This window comes from Anabrus simplex, chromosome 4 (assembly GCF_040414725.1).
Source record: "Anabrus simplex isolate iqAnaSimp1 chromosome 4, ASM4041472v1, whole genome shotgun sequence".
NCBI lineage: Eukaryota > Metazoa > Arthropoda > Insecta > Orthoptera > Tettigoniidae > Anabrus > Anabrus simplex.
This window is the reverse complement of record NC_090268.1, coordinates 75,858,288-75,873,610: the sequence shown is the minus strand read 5'-3', so window position 1 is coordinate 75,873,610 and position 15,323 is coordinate 75,858,288. Positions and strand designations below refer to the sequence as shown.

At 37.7% G+C, this 15,323-nt stretch overlaps 1 protein-coding gene across 1 annotated transcript in view; it reads right to left on the bottom strand.

Moving 5' to 3' along the window:
* LOC136871644 (neuroguidin) overlaps nucleotides 1-15,323 on the bottom strand; it is a 120,533-nt gene that overhangs the window by 63,132 nt on the left and 42,078 nt on the right. The gene's annotated exons all lie outside the window — the stretch shown is intronic.

Here is a 15,323-nt window from a genome sequence, read left to right as displayed (position 1 = left end):
CCGTCATCGATATTATTATACACCGCAGCGTTTATATTGAATTAAATCATCTTCTGTATCAATTTCTAGCACTAGCCACTTTTTTGCCAACATCAGAAGGTGCTGTCAAAATCAGTAAGCAATACCTGTCGACTCACTGCTCCGACTGGTGAAAAAAAGCATTCAAGTTTGAAATGAAAGCGGGAGAATGTGTTTGTTAATATAAGCGCGTATATAATATGACCAATAGCAGCTGTTAGCCCAATTCCTGAGGGCTTTAAAATACTGGGATACCCTCTCTCCAGGGGTCATAAATATGGAGTGCCCCTGCCCTGGGTTTTGGGTGAAGTCCTCAACGGCATCTACGGCAGAGAAGATGAACTTCGGTACGGTGGAGATGGTGAAAGGCGCCAACCCGTAGTGTCTGTATTCCAGAGGAGCAGCTATGAAAGGTGTCATCCCCATGTTAGGGGCGGCCTCAGTTTGAAGCTGGCAGTAGGTATAAAATACCTTTGGGTGTGGTGAGCTCATCGTAATAATAGCCTACATGGATAAAGCAGATATGGTGCCTCGGAAAAGGTTAGGGTGTCCCCTGCTAAAAGCGACGCGCAGCTCTTTGGGTGCTGGGAGAACTGTGAGAAGTGGGCAACCAGCATCAAACTACATCAAGATTGTGACAGTAAATGTCCTGACACTGACAGGAAAGACAGAAGAACTGGTTGACTTCATGAAAGAAAAAGATATAGCCATACTTAGATTGTGTGAGACCAAGAAGAGGGGTACAGGAGAGATTCCTCTGAAAGAAGGATACAGGCTGTATTACACGGAGGACCTAAAGCAAAAAATGGAGTAGCCATCATACTTAGAAAAGAAATCCAAGAATATGTTGAGTCTACAAAATGCATCAGCGATAGGATGATGGTGATGAGAGTCCAGTTTGAAAATGACATGAAAGATCTATTCCAGTTGCATGCCCCACAAACGGGTTGCATAGATCAACATCTAGAGGACTTCTTAGAGGAAGTGGAGAGACGGAAAGAAGATAAGGAAGTGCTACTGATGGGAGATCTAAATGCACAAATTGGAATGGAAAGACAAAGAAAGGAAGATGATGTAGGGCCCTTTTGGATATGGAAATGTAAATCCAGAAGGCAAGTTGTTGGTGGATTTTTGGATGAGGAACCAAATGATTGTTGGAAACACCTGGTTTACGAAGAAGAACAGTCAGAAAATTACAAGATATGGTTGGGGAGACAGACAAACGAAGACCACGACTGATTATATAATCATCGAAAAAGAACACCGGAAGAACCTTTTAGATGTTACAGCCATGCCTGAAGAAGACTGTGGTGGAGATCATAGAGTTGTGATAGGAAAAATGAAAGTGGGAAAGATTGAATAACACCCATTAAGAAGAGAGAAAAAAAATTAAAGTACGTAAGTTGAAGGAGAAAAGCATACAAGAAGAATTTCAAAGGGAAATACAGTAAAACCTTGTTAATTCGAAGTCGTTGGGACTAAAAAATCGGACTTCGAATTAAGTGATTTCAAATTAACCGCCAATTCGCAATTCAGAAGTACCAACTCTTGACGCGTTACAAAATGTTCTAAGGTCCATTACTGCATGCAGTATAACCTTGATTCACAGTTTATACCTTTCAAATGCCATGAAAAAAGAACTATTTCCAAAATGTATCCAAGAAGGTGGATTTACAGTATTCAAATAATGCACTTTGATATCTCACTGGCAAACATAACCTCACGCAACGAAAGAAAGAAAGAAAGAAAGAAAGAAAGAAAAAAAAAAGCACGATTCAAAGACGAGGAGAAATCTATGCTGGCTCCCATGCGCAAGTGCTTTATTCATTGGATTACTATACTGTATGCATTTTAGATGCCTTGTATTTACACAGAAAGTACCCGATGCCCTTAAAATCGAACTTTCCTATGACTCTATCCTTGTACGATTTCCCGCCATGGCACTTCTCTCGTACTTCAGAAATGTAAACACTTGCTGCGTCACAAAGTGTTCTAAGGCCCATTAATACATGCAATCACCTAGATTCACAGTTTAAACTTTTCAAATGCCATGGAAAGAACTATTTCCGAAATGTGTCCAACAAGGTGCATTTACAACGTTCAAATAATGCACTTGGATAAATCACTAACAAACATAACATCACGCAACGAAAGAAAAAAATCACACAATTTGAAGACGAGGATAAATAATGCTGGTTCCCTTGTGCAAATGCATTATTTTTTGGATTTCTGTGCTGTTTGCATTTTTAGATGCTTTGTACTGGCATGGAAAGTGCCCGACGTCCTTAAAACATTGTGGCTTATCGAACTTTCCTATGACGAGGGGATAAAGTTTCTTGCTTCCATGTGCATTGTAACGCACTACAATGACCCCCATGCCCGACCTTTGTACGATTCCCCGGCTGATACATTCTGCTTTAAAACCATAAGACCGTTTGGGCTCGCATTAAAATAAAGCAATGCAGTTTCGTCGGTAATGACAATATTGTTCGGTGCCTACGAATTTATTATATGAGACACGTTTTTTCATCAACTGTCGGCATCACCAGTGTTCGCGGATTCTGTTTTTCTGCACACTGCCTGTTGTGTGATATTACGGCGTTCCTTAAAAGGTTGAATACAAAAGAATTCCGATCTCATTCAATTTAGCAATCATGAAGCGTACTGTAACATTCACTGACATTGAAAAAGGCACATGACAGTATTCCCAGAACTAAAGTTTGGGACAGTCTGCTGCAAAAAGGAATTGGACAGGGATTAATAAAAATGATCATGGCAATGTACAAGGAATGTTGTAGTTGCGTGCAAACACAAGTTGGCAGGACAAGTTGGTTCAAAATCACTAGTGGGCCGAGACAGGGAAGTGTTCAACCACGAATTCTGTTTACAACAGTAATGGATGACATCATGAAAACAGCAAAAGCAGCATATGGAGGAAGAGAAATGAACATGTTATTTGGAAATGATATTGTGATTTGGGGAGAAGACGACATGAAGGTTCAAGAACAGGTGGATGTGGTGAATGGGAAGATCGAAGAATGTGGTTTGAAAATAAGTGTAGAAAAAAGTAAAACTCTTGTTATGACTAGAGGGGAGAAGGAAAGGAAAGGGCAGATTAGACTTGCAGGTAAGCCCCTGGAAGTAGTGGAGACGTTCAAATACCTGGGGAGTGAATTAATGGAGAATGTTTGATTGGATGCTGAAAATAGTAAGAGGATTCAAGCTGGAAGCGGTTTCTATCATAGTGTAAGAAACATGTTATGGGACAAAAATATGCCAATAGCAGCAACGGAAACTATGTACAAGATGTATTACGTACCCACAACAACTTATAGAGCAGAAACTTGGAAGGAAATGAAGTTCTTGAGGAGTATGATTCCGCACTTACACTCACTTCGGTGGGTCTACAGTACGCTTCATGATTGCTAAATTGAATGAGATCGGAATTCTTTTGTATTCAACCTTTTAAGGAACGCCGTAATATCACACAACAGGCAGTGTGCAGAAAAACAGAATCCGCGAACACTGGTGATGCCGACAGTTGATGAAAAAACGTGTCTCATATAATAAATTCGTAGGCACCGAACAATATTGTCATTACCGACGAAACTGCATTGCTTTATTTTAATGCGAGCCCAAACGGTCTTATGGTTTTAAAGCAGAAAGTATCAGCCGGGGAATCGTACAAAGGTCGGGCATTGGGGTCATTGTAGTGCGTTGCAATGCACATGGAAGCAAGAAACTTTATCCCCTCGTCATAGGAAAGTTCGATAAGCCACAATGTTTTAAGGACGTCGGGCACTTTCCATGCCAGTACAAAGCATCTAAAAATGCAAACAGCACAGAAATCCAAAAAATAATGCATTTGCACAAGGGAACCAGCATTATTTACCCTCGTCTTCAAATTGTGTGATTTTTTTCTTTCGTTGCGTGATGTTATGTTTGTTAGTGATTTATCCAAGTGCATTATTTGAACGTTGTAAATGCACCTTGTTGGACACATTTCGGAAATAGTTCTTTCCATGGCATTTGAAAAGTTTAAACTATGAATCTAGGTGATTGCATGTATTAATGGGCCTTAGAACACTTTGTGACGCAGCAAGTGTTTACATTTCTGAAGTACGAGAGAAGTGCCATGGCAGAAAATCGTACAAGGATAGAGTCATAGGAAAGTTCGATTTTAAGGGCATCGGGTACTTTCTGTGTAAATACAAGGCATCTAAAATGCATACAGTATAGTAATCCAATGAATAAAGCACTTGCGCATGGGAGCCAGCATAGATTTCTCCTCGTCTTTGAATCGTGCTTTTTTTTCTTTCTTTCTTTCTTTCTTTCTTTCTTTCTTTCTTTCTTTCGTTGCGTGAGGTTATGTTTGCCAGTGAGATATCCAAGTGCATTATTTGAATACTGTAAATCCACCTTCTTGGATACATTTTGGAAAAAGTTCTTTTTTCATGGCATTTGAAAGGTATAAACTGTGAATCAAGGTTATACTGCATGCAGTAACGGACCTTAGAACATTTTGTAACGCAGCAAGAGTTGGTACTTCTGAATTGCGAATTGGCGGTTAATTTGAAATCACGTAATTCGAAGTCCGATTTCTGAGTCCCAACCACTTCGAATTAACGAGGTTTTACTGTAATTCTGTTTGTACACTACAAACTTTGCCTCATACTTCATTTATATCATGGAAGTATACTTACTTCAAGAAAAGGTTCAGTTCAACTTTTGTCACTGTATTTGTTTGCTAAGACATGCCACTATATGCTAATCAAGTACCGCATTTCTCCGAATCCAATAGTTTTTTCCCCCCTCAGAATCTAATGTGAAAAATCAAGGGCCGTCTTGGATTTGTGACCTACCAGTGGGAAGACCAATGTCAGCTACCGCGGTAATCACGTTGCTTCCCTTCGCCCCCCCCGCATGCGCATAAAACTCAACCTTCTCTGGCCATGTCTTTATTAGGCCTACAGGCTACATCGCTAGCTGTGACAAGCAGTTGTACAGTGCCTCTGTGAAATGTCACTAGTTCTCGGGAAACAGTTAAGAGAGAATGACATGCTGCTTGGCGGGAGATACACTTGCAGCACGGTCAACCGGGCAAGCGACAATCCCCTGAAGAGATTAAGAAAAATGTCCCTGTATTAGACTCTATCAAAATGTTTCTCAAATCCGCAGAATAGCATCAAAACATGTTAGCCTTTGAATTCTTAGAAAGGCCATGGCTACTTAGTGACAGAGTTATAAGGAGTCTACTGTACCTGACACTTTGTAAAATAAACAATTTTACAGATAGCAGGAATATTTTAGTGATGGATCATCATATTGTAAAGACACGTGGAAGAGGTTATTGCCAGCAAATTTTCAACGGGTTCTCATCGATATTATGACAATTTTAAGTTAATGGTTATTAAACACGCAGAAATAAAGAATAATAGTACAGATGCAAGATAATACGGTATAACTAAAGCCAATATTCCGCTTTAGCGTGAAGACAAAGACAGCTTAAAAGCTTAAAAATGCGCAAATGTACAAAAAAATTCATTCAGTGACCCACAACAAGGATACTTTTAAGAAGTCGAAGATGAAACTGAGAGGTGAGTGAAAAACACAACGGCAGAATGGCCATAACATGACACAATAAACTCGACCTTCAACGTCGATGTGTCTTCATTATAAATCATTAGCCACTGAAGTCTACTGAAGCCGGCAAACGAACGTGCATCTAGCGGCAGCCGCTTGTACCTGATGCTTAGTAAAAGTAACAGTTTTATAGACAGCAGGAATAACTTCCTGATGGATTGTCGTATTGTAGAGATATTAAACAGGCATTGCTGGCAAATATTCAACGGGTTCTCTTCGATATTATGGTGCCAAATTTAATTTAATATTTATTAAACTCGCGCAAATAAAGAATAATTGTACAGCCACAAGAAGATATAGCATAACTAAAGCCAATGTATGGCATTAGCGTGAAGTCAAAGATAGTCTAAACATGTGTACTGAACAAGAAAGACATTCATATAATTTCACAAAGCCTGATTTATTTCTTTTTGAAGGAAAAAGTAGGGGTTGTCTTGCATTCAGGGTCATCTTGGACTCTGAGAAATATGGTAATATACAGCCTAGTGATAATCTGATCACCCCTTCAGTAGCAAGTTTCAAGAAATTCTGTTAATCCCTTTTATCCGTACCATCGAAACAAACAGGCAATAATCAAACTGAATCTACTTTCGACACTAGGCTACAAATGATATACTAGCAGTTACCCGCGGCTTCACTCACGTGGATTTCATAATTTGTTAAAAGTAATCGTTCCTCAGTACATTATCTGAAACACCCTAAGGAATAAATGCTCACTGAAAAATTGAGTTTCATTTACCCCAGAAACTCTTTGTAAATCACGTTTGTGATATTGCCTTTTGAGGCTAAGATGACCATGCGACATACAACTGTACATGTGAGAAACAGTCTTCTCTCAAGTCGAAAACAAACAAAAAACATGTTTGTAATAAAATTCAGGAAACTCAATCGTCAAAAGTTACCAGTGTTTCGCCCAGAGTGCGGAGTGCGGCATGGGCTCCGCACTCTGGGCGAAACACTGGTAACTTTTGACGATTGACTTTCCTGAATTTTATTACTAGCTCTCTCAATCGGAAGCCATATTTTGGTCAAAAAACATGTTTCTTTGTTTTTTTAAAGAGATTCCAAATTCAGTAAAACCTAGGTGCATTGTTTTTCAAGAGGGGGAAAATGACGATGGATGTGGGAAAACAATAAATGTGGGCAACATAAAAAATAGGGGGAAAACAAAATAATAAAATACGGATACTGTATTGGGATATTTTTCGTTATGTAAATATATCATTATTATTATTATAAAAACAACAATAATGGCATGCGGCCTCCAGAACCGGGTGCATGTCTTTCGAGTTGTCGCGTGATAGGCGATCTACGCACATATAAAAATGCGGCCCTACCTAAGATGAATTCTAATGTTTAATTCGGCACACGAACAGCCCCCAAACCGTTGGAATTAACCAAGGGAAGTTCAAAACCTGTTTGAGACCCCTTGAACCAAAGGCCAACACGCGCTAACCATTTAGCTTATACTATACATAATGGTATCAAAATATTGCAACCATGATATAGGCCTACATGGTGAAAATAAAAAGCGAGACTTTTACGCAGTTTTGTTTCACTTTTCTTCACACATTTCGTAATAATTGAAAACCTTTAAGTTCAATTCTCTTATTGCAAATTAAGGATATACGTGGATTTTATGGCGATAACCTGCATTTAGGAAAAGTTTCTGTAGATCCTTTGTGAACGACAGGTCAGATACCCAACGCGGCGCGGCTCCCGCAGCTTGGCTCAGAAGATGTCACAGAGGTTAGAAATTCAACAAAGCACGTCTCGGACGATGTCACAGCGACCTGTGCAAGACTACCAACTTAGGAATTAGTTAAAAGACTAGGCTATGAGAAAGGATTACTGGCCTGGCTTGTAACTAATTAAGACATATCCGGTGCACTGCGCAATTTCCTCATTTTCAATGAAGTTGGCAGCCCTAGCCAGCCTATACCAACACAGAAAATGGTAGCAAATTTGAGTTTTACACTGCCTATGTTTTAATTATTGTAAATAAGGGGTGGGTTAGTGGGATGAGGAGAAGCGTTGGCACCATGAGGCACATAGTGAGGTTGCAAGTGAATAACCTGTGCACAGCACTCCAGCCTACAAGATCCTTGTTCAAGATTAGCAACTCAGAATCGCTCTTACATTCTCGCACAACAGGTTGCCACTATTATATGCTGAGTATTGAGCAGTCTCTCCTTCTTCTTCTTCTTTTATGACCACATAGGATCACTTCAGTCAGTCCGTCGTTCAGGTCTCTTTGAAGGGATTGTTCGGGCTTCGCGGTCCTCCCAGTACTTCTTCAGACGCTCCGATCTTTGTGCCCTTTCCTCAGTTGAAAATATGCGTGTTGTTGGTTTGTTTTGTGTAAGGGTAAAGCGGAGGTTTGTATTCTTGAGTTTTGTATTCAATTTTATCTTATTTGTGGTGTCTTCTGTTGTAAGGCCTATTTCCTTCAGATCCTCTCTTACTTCTCTGATCCATTTACATCCTGTTGTGGTATTTTTTGAGACGAGATTGTGTTGTGCTAGTTGTTGCAGAAGTCTCGAATCCTGCATCCTCATATGTCCAAAGAACCCCAGTCTCCTCTTACGCATTGATTTGTAATGGGTTCTAGCTTTTTGTACAAGACTTTGTTAGGTATTAACCGCCACTGTCCATCTTTCTGGTATTTTTTGTTGATGCAGGTTCTTCCAATGCTCCTTTCAATTTTCCGAAGTCTGTCAGTCTTTGATTGTTTATTCAGGTAAAAAAGTTTTCTGCTGCATATGTAGCTTCCGGTTTTATAACTGTGTTGTAGTGTTTTATTTTTGTATTTATTGATAGACATTTCTTTCTGTAGATATCCCATGTTAATTTTTGTGCTTTAGCTAATCTATTTGTGTTCTTGTTTGGATTGAGATTTTTTCATTTAGGTTATGTGTTATTACTTCTCCAAGATATTTAAATTGAGTTACTATTTTGATTTTATTACCATTTATGGTAACTTCTTTTAGTTGTGTTGGTTTTTGGGGCATTATTTCTGTATTTTCAAATGATATTTTGAGGCCAATTTTATTTGCAATGTTTTGAAGTTCTGATATTTGGGTTTTTGCTTCTTTTATGTCCACTGCTAGTAATGCTAAACCATCAGCAAAACCCAGGCAATTTGTTTTGATTTTTTGGCCAATCTTTATTTTGGGGGGACATTTCCTAAACCATTCCCTCGTTACCATTTCTAAAGCACAATTAAATAATAGTGGTGAGAGCCCATCTCCCTGCCATAGTCCAGTTTTAATTTCAAATGTCTCTGATGTTTCACCCCTAAACTTCACTTTTGATTTGGTGTTGGTGAGAGTCAATTTTATCATGTTTATAAATTTGGGGTGTAGTCCAAGGTGTCTTAAAATTTTAAACAGAGATTCTCTATGGATGCAATCATAAGCTTTCTTGAAATCTACAAATGTTATCTCCATATCTCTGTTTCTTCTCCTGTTATAGTCCATTATCAACTTAAGACTCATAATCTGATCAGGGCAGCTCTTTCAGGGTCTGAAACCTCCTTGATATTCTCCTAGTTCTTTCTCAAGTTGTAAACTTATCCTATTAGGGATGATTATTGAAAATATTTTGTATGTTATGTCTAGGAGCGAGATTCCCCTGTAGTTATTAGGGTAGGTTTTGTCTCCTTTTTTGTACAGTGGGTGAATGAGGGCTGTTGTCCAATGTTCTGGTAGTTCTTCTTTAATCCAGATAGAGACAAGTTGTTGATGGAGGGCAACTTTTGCTGATGTTTTCCGCAAAGGTCTGATCTTCTCCTGGCGCTTTGTAGTTTTTAAATTTATTCAGAGCTTGGTAGACTTCCTTTACTGTGGGGGAATTGATGTTCTCTGGTGGTGTTTTTATCGGGGCGTTGGTGTCCAAATGAAGGAGTTCTGTTGGTTCCTCACAATTTAAAAGCTTGTTGAAATATTTAGCCAGAATTTCTGCATTGTCTTTATTGTTATGAGCCAGGTTACCATTTTCATCCTTCATCAGTAGGGTCGGGGGTTCATATTTTCGGAACTGCTTTCTGAAGGTTTTGTAGTAGTCCCTTGATCGAGTTTTATTGAACTGTTCTTCAATTAACTGCAGTGTGTCCTTATGATGTTTTATTCTTCTGAACACTTGGGTAGTTTCTTTTCTCTGTTTTACTAGATTTTGATAGGATATTTCTGGTTTTTGGGACTGATGTAATAGCCATGCCTGATGTCCTTTCTCTACTGTTTCATCACATTCACTGTTCCACTATTGGTGTTTTTTACGTGGTTTAATTGGAGCCAGGTCTTCTGCAATTTGTTTAAGGTTGTGTACTAAGTCTTCAAGTTTATCTGTGACTAGCTGATGTACCCGTGCTTCGCTACGGGATTCTTAGAAAGACTGACTTTGTAGTTTTCTTAACCTGAAATCAACACAGGTCATTACAAAAACGTAAGTATGAATGTGGCGATTAAAAGCAATGCTATCATATAAAATACTCTATCAAATGGAAAGCCGCACGTTTTATCACTTTTAACGAACAGTGCTGCGGTTAGATTGCGGTGCCAATCTAATAGTCCAAAGTTCCAGAGCTGGGATGACCAGGCCGCAGATTGCCATGAACACTCATCTGCCATTATTCTGCTAAATATGCACACTGTTCATTCCAATCAGTGCCTCAGAGTAGGGATTGAATAGCCCAAATGCTATGATGATCCAGTGTGTTACGTACCAGTAGTATCAGAAAATTTATAAACCAGGGGAATGGCATGCTAAAGAAGAAAGTTATCTTACTCCCCAGCTACTTCCCATCAATATTCAGGCAGGCTGTTACACTCTGTACGACTGGGCGAGTTGACCGTGTGGTTAGCGGTGCGCAGTTGTGAGCTTGCATCCGAGAGATAGTGGATTCGAACCCCATTGTCGGCAGTGCTGATGATGGTATTCCGTTGTTTCCCACTTTCACACCAGTCAAATGCTGGGCCTGTACCTTAATTAAGGCCTAAGGCACTCCTAGCCCTTTCCTATCCCATCGTCGCCATAAAACCTATCTATGTCGGTGCGACGTAAATCAAATAAAAAATACTCTGTACGCAGTACTCTGTACTCCTATCTACCGGAGATGAGGGGCAACAGAAGACACAAAGCACATCACGACAAACAATGGTCAATGTAATGTTATTGTTGATCAATGTTATGAGCTTTCTATATTGTAGGCCTTCACATTTAGTTTTCTTTCGACTCTGTGATTTGTAAAATATTTTATACCATAAACTGTAGTTTCTTATTCTCCGACTTTACATACCGATTTTCATTAAATACTGTTTACCCATTTCTGGTTACTCGGCGCTGATATGGACTTAGTAACAAAAATCCAAAATCATGAATATCTTTGTGATCATAGCCAGTACGGTAACAATGTATAAGATATGAATAATAGGAAATTTAATACTATATAACCCTAGTTATGTAGCATTCATCGATTACACCTCTTAATAAGAAATATTTGAGAATTACATTTTAGGCATTCCCCTAAACTGCCATTTCACTCAGCGTGAATAAAATAATTTACAGCCTAGACTATAGCGACTTATTTCCTGACTTTGCATACCAATTTTCATCAAGATAGGACTACTAATAACAACAATATTTGAGAATTATATTTTAGGCCTTCCCCTAAACTACCATTTTTCTCAGCGTGAGTAAAATGATTTATAGCCTAGATTGTAGAGGCTCATCCCCCGACTTCACATACCGATTTTCATTAGACCACTAATAACATAAATAGTTGAGAATTCAATTTTAGGCCTTCCCCTAAACTACCATTTCACTCAGCGTGAGTAAAATGATTTATAGCTTAGTTTGTAGAGGCTCATCCCCTGACTTCACATACCGATTTTCATTAAATTCTCTTCAACCGTTTTCTCGTGATGCATGTACATACATACATACATACATACATACATACATACATACATACATACATACAGAAATTACAGAAAAGTAAAAAGTGCATTTTCTTGTTAGTATGGACATGAACGATACAGAAATACCATTATTTTCAAATTCTGAGCAATGTAGACAAAACTCTTATTTTATATATATAGATTTTTATTTTTTCAGTTGCTTTCTGGTAATTTTTGTTGTTGATTAGCTGGGTAGGATCTACTTTTCTTTTAGTTTTAAGGGCTTGCTTTTGTTGTCTCCTCTGGGGAGTGAGTTTTAATTTTAACTATGAAGTGATCTGAACCTGTGTCTATACCTCGGAGGACTTTGACGTTATAGATCTCTTTGTGGTGGTATTTGTCCATGCAGATGTGATCCAGTTGGCATTCTCCTTTAGTGTAGTCAGGGTGTTTCCATGTTTTGAGTTTTGAGGTTTCCTCTTAAAACATGTAGATTTTGAGATTAAATTATGGTCTCTACACAGGTCAACTAGTCTCTCTCCATTTTTATTTGTTTTCTTGTGTGCTGGCCATTTTCCGATGATGTCATAGTATTTTCTTCCTCTGCCTAGTTGAGCGTTGAAGTCGCCTATTAATAATTTTACATGGTGTTTGGGGATGTTATCTATGGTCTGGTCAATAGGTCCCAAAATTCTTCTGTTTCTTCATGGTCTTTTGAGGAGTTGTTTTTATCATTAGTGGGACCATGGGCATTTATTATAGTATAGATTTTATTAGAGGCCTTTAAGGTGAGCGTTGAGAGTTGTGGAGACTGTGATTTGAATTCTTGAACTGAGTTTATTATTTTAAGGCTGACCAAAAATCCTGTTCCAAATTGTGGGACATTCTTCATCACACTCTATATTGAAAAAAAATTTTTGCGTATATTTTTCTTACGTACGATCAATCAATGCAGGAAAATTGTGGCCGAGGACAAACGATTTTATGATGATCGAAGTAATATAACGATAGTTGGGGAATGATAGATGAGGGGAAAATTAACAAGGGTTTATATGGAACATTTCTGGGACCGAATAAACTGAACGATGAATACGGGAAAACGAGTTCCGGGAACGATGTATCGAGGTTGTAGTGTCCCATTTCCATGTCTGTAACATCTTCAGTTTTTGAGATGTAAGTATCCCCACCAAAATAATTGAACCCTTTTATCTGCCCTCCCCCCATCCTCATCCCACCTAAATGGATTTAAGAAAACAAAAAAAAAAAAAAAAATTACATATTCCGTTATTTTTAAAGAAGATTCCAAATACCAATTTTCATGTCTGTAACGTGTTACGTTTTTGACACATACTGTCATTTAAAAAATTCACCCGGTTTATAAATTCTTTTCACCCCTCAAGTGGATTTTCCAAAAACAAAACAGTACTTGTTTATTTTTAAAGTAGATGAAAAAAAAGTTTCCACGTCTGTAACATCTTCATCTCATAAAAGGAATTAACTACTTCACTTCTTTCCATCCCTCTCCCCATTAAGTGGACTTTCCGAGAACAATAAATACGCGTTTCTTTATTTTTAAAGGAGATTCAAAATACGAACTTTCACGACTGTTACATTTTCAGTTTCTGACATAAGTATCCTCAAACAGAATTCAAACCCCCCCCCGACCCTAAGTCAATTTTCCGAAAACAAAGAAATATGTTTCTCTTTATTTTTAAAGGAGATTCGAAATACCATTTTTACGTCTGCAACATACTTAGTTTTTTTTTTAGATATAAGTATCCTCATACAAATAATTCAACTAATTTTTCAATTCTTTCACCCCCTCCCCCTCTCAAGTGTATTTTCCGAAAACGAAAGAATACACTTTCCTTTATTTTAAACGAGATTTCAAATATATTTTCATGCCTGTAACATCTTCAGTTTTTGAGATATAAGTATCCTCATACAAAGAATTCTACTAATTTTTCAATTCCCTCAACCCCCCGTTACGTGAATTTTCTGAAAACCAAGAAATACGTGTCTTTATTTTTAAAGGAGACACCAAATACCAATTTTCACTTGTGTAACAGCTTCAGTTTTTGAGATATCACTATCCTAATCAAAAGAATTCAATCCCCTTTTCAGTCCTCTTCCCCCCCCATCCAAGTTTAAAAAAAAATTACGTTCTTTATTTTCAAAAGAGATTAAAAATACCAATTTTCACGCCTGTAACATGCTAAGTTCATGAGATGTTCTGCAGATATTCTCATTTTCAAAATTCACCCCCCTTTATCATTTCCCAAAAATAAATTATCTATGTTTCTTTACTTTTAACAGGAGATTCCAAATACCAATTTTCACGTCTGTAATAATTTGCGTTTCTGAGAGATTTATACTGTAGATATACTTTTTTTTTTTTAAATTCACCCCCTTTGTCACTCCTGTTCACCCCCCATTAATTGAATTTTCCTAAAACAAAAAAATGTACTTTTAAAGGAGATTCCAAATACCAATTTTCATGTTTGTAACATCTTCAGTTTTTTTAGTTTTGGTTCGGCGATGATGAATCAGTCAGTTAGGACATGTTATTTACATATATAAGTTTACATTATTACTACACCTATAAATTTGTCACAGTTCATCTAAGTGACCCTGAAAAGTATGGATCGACACTTAATATTGGACTTTTTCGATAATCTAGAATCCTTGATTTAATGTCGCCATGGTTACGACGGGTCACTTCTTCAGCTGATTCCCAGAGCCAGAGAACTGAGGTGCCAACATCTCGAAAACAGTTGGTTTTAGGGCTTTAAAGTGTGGTTTTCGGGTCCCATTGCGCCATACCGAGATTTGTTCCGCGCATCGCGAGGCTTCAAATGAGCTCTGTCTCAGCCTTGTACGACAGATTTGATATTTCGCCTATATTAGCCTATTGTGATGAGCCAAAGGGCCTAAATCTAGGGAATGGTGAGGACTTAATATGTCAAAGCACATCCATGACCCTCTCAAGAGCAATAAGAACAAAGTATGAAATTTTCAGAGAAATCTGTGCAGAATATGAACATTCATTTTTATATACAAGATAGTAGAGTAGTACCATTAACCCTTTCACCGCCAGCCTCATACGTGGTGTCCATGTCCTATACCGCCAAGGCCTAATGAGCACTTTTTACCTTGCAGTAAATTATTCGTAATAACTTCTGTTCAATTTATGTAAATTGGATGGGCATTTTTTGTTTCGAAGGTAATGCTTCAGACATTTTGATGTAAATTAATGCACCTTTATTTTTAAAACTTTTATTTTATGAAGTGATAATTCAAATAAATATTTCCTTTCTTTGAAAAAAAAATTATTTCATGATCAAAAACCAGTAGAAAAAAATATTTTTACTATCAAAAGCTGCATTATTTTAGAGAGGTGGTGTTTCCTATGCTATATATAAAATGATAGAGCCTTATGTACAATATTACAGTTACAATATTATTATTATCATTATTATTATTACATAAACGTGAAATTTTCTAATCTTACATTATATGCAAATGCTGCAGTTCCTGGTTTGTTTTAAGTAAAAAATTACTACTAATGTGTATTTCACACATACGTAACGTTCAAAAATTCACTTTTTGCCTTTAAAATATGATATAAGAAATTATTTACTAATATTTACACATGTTTATGACGTGCTCTACCAAATGTGCTTAGGGAGGCTCAAAGGGTGTACACTCTTCTTACACTGTCTACAAATGTATCTGGTCTTTATTCCATTTACCACCTTGACTAGT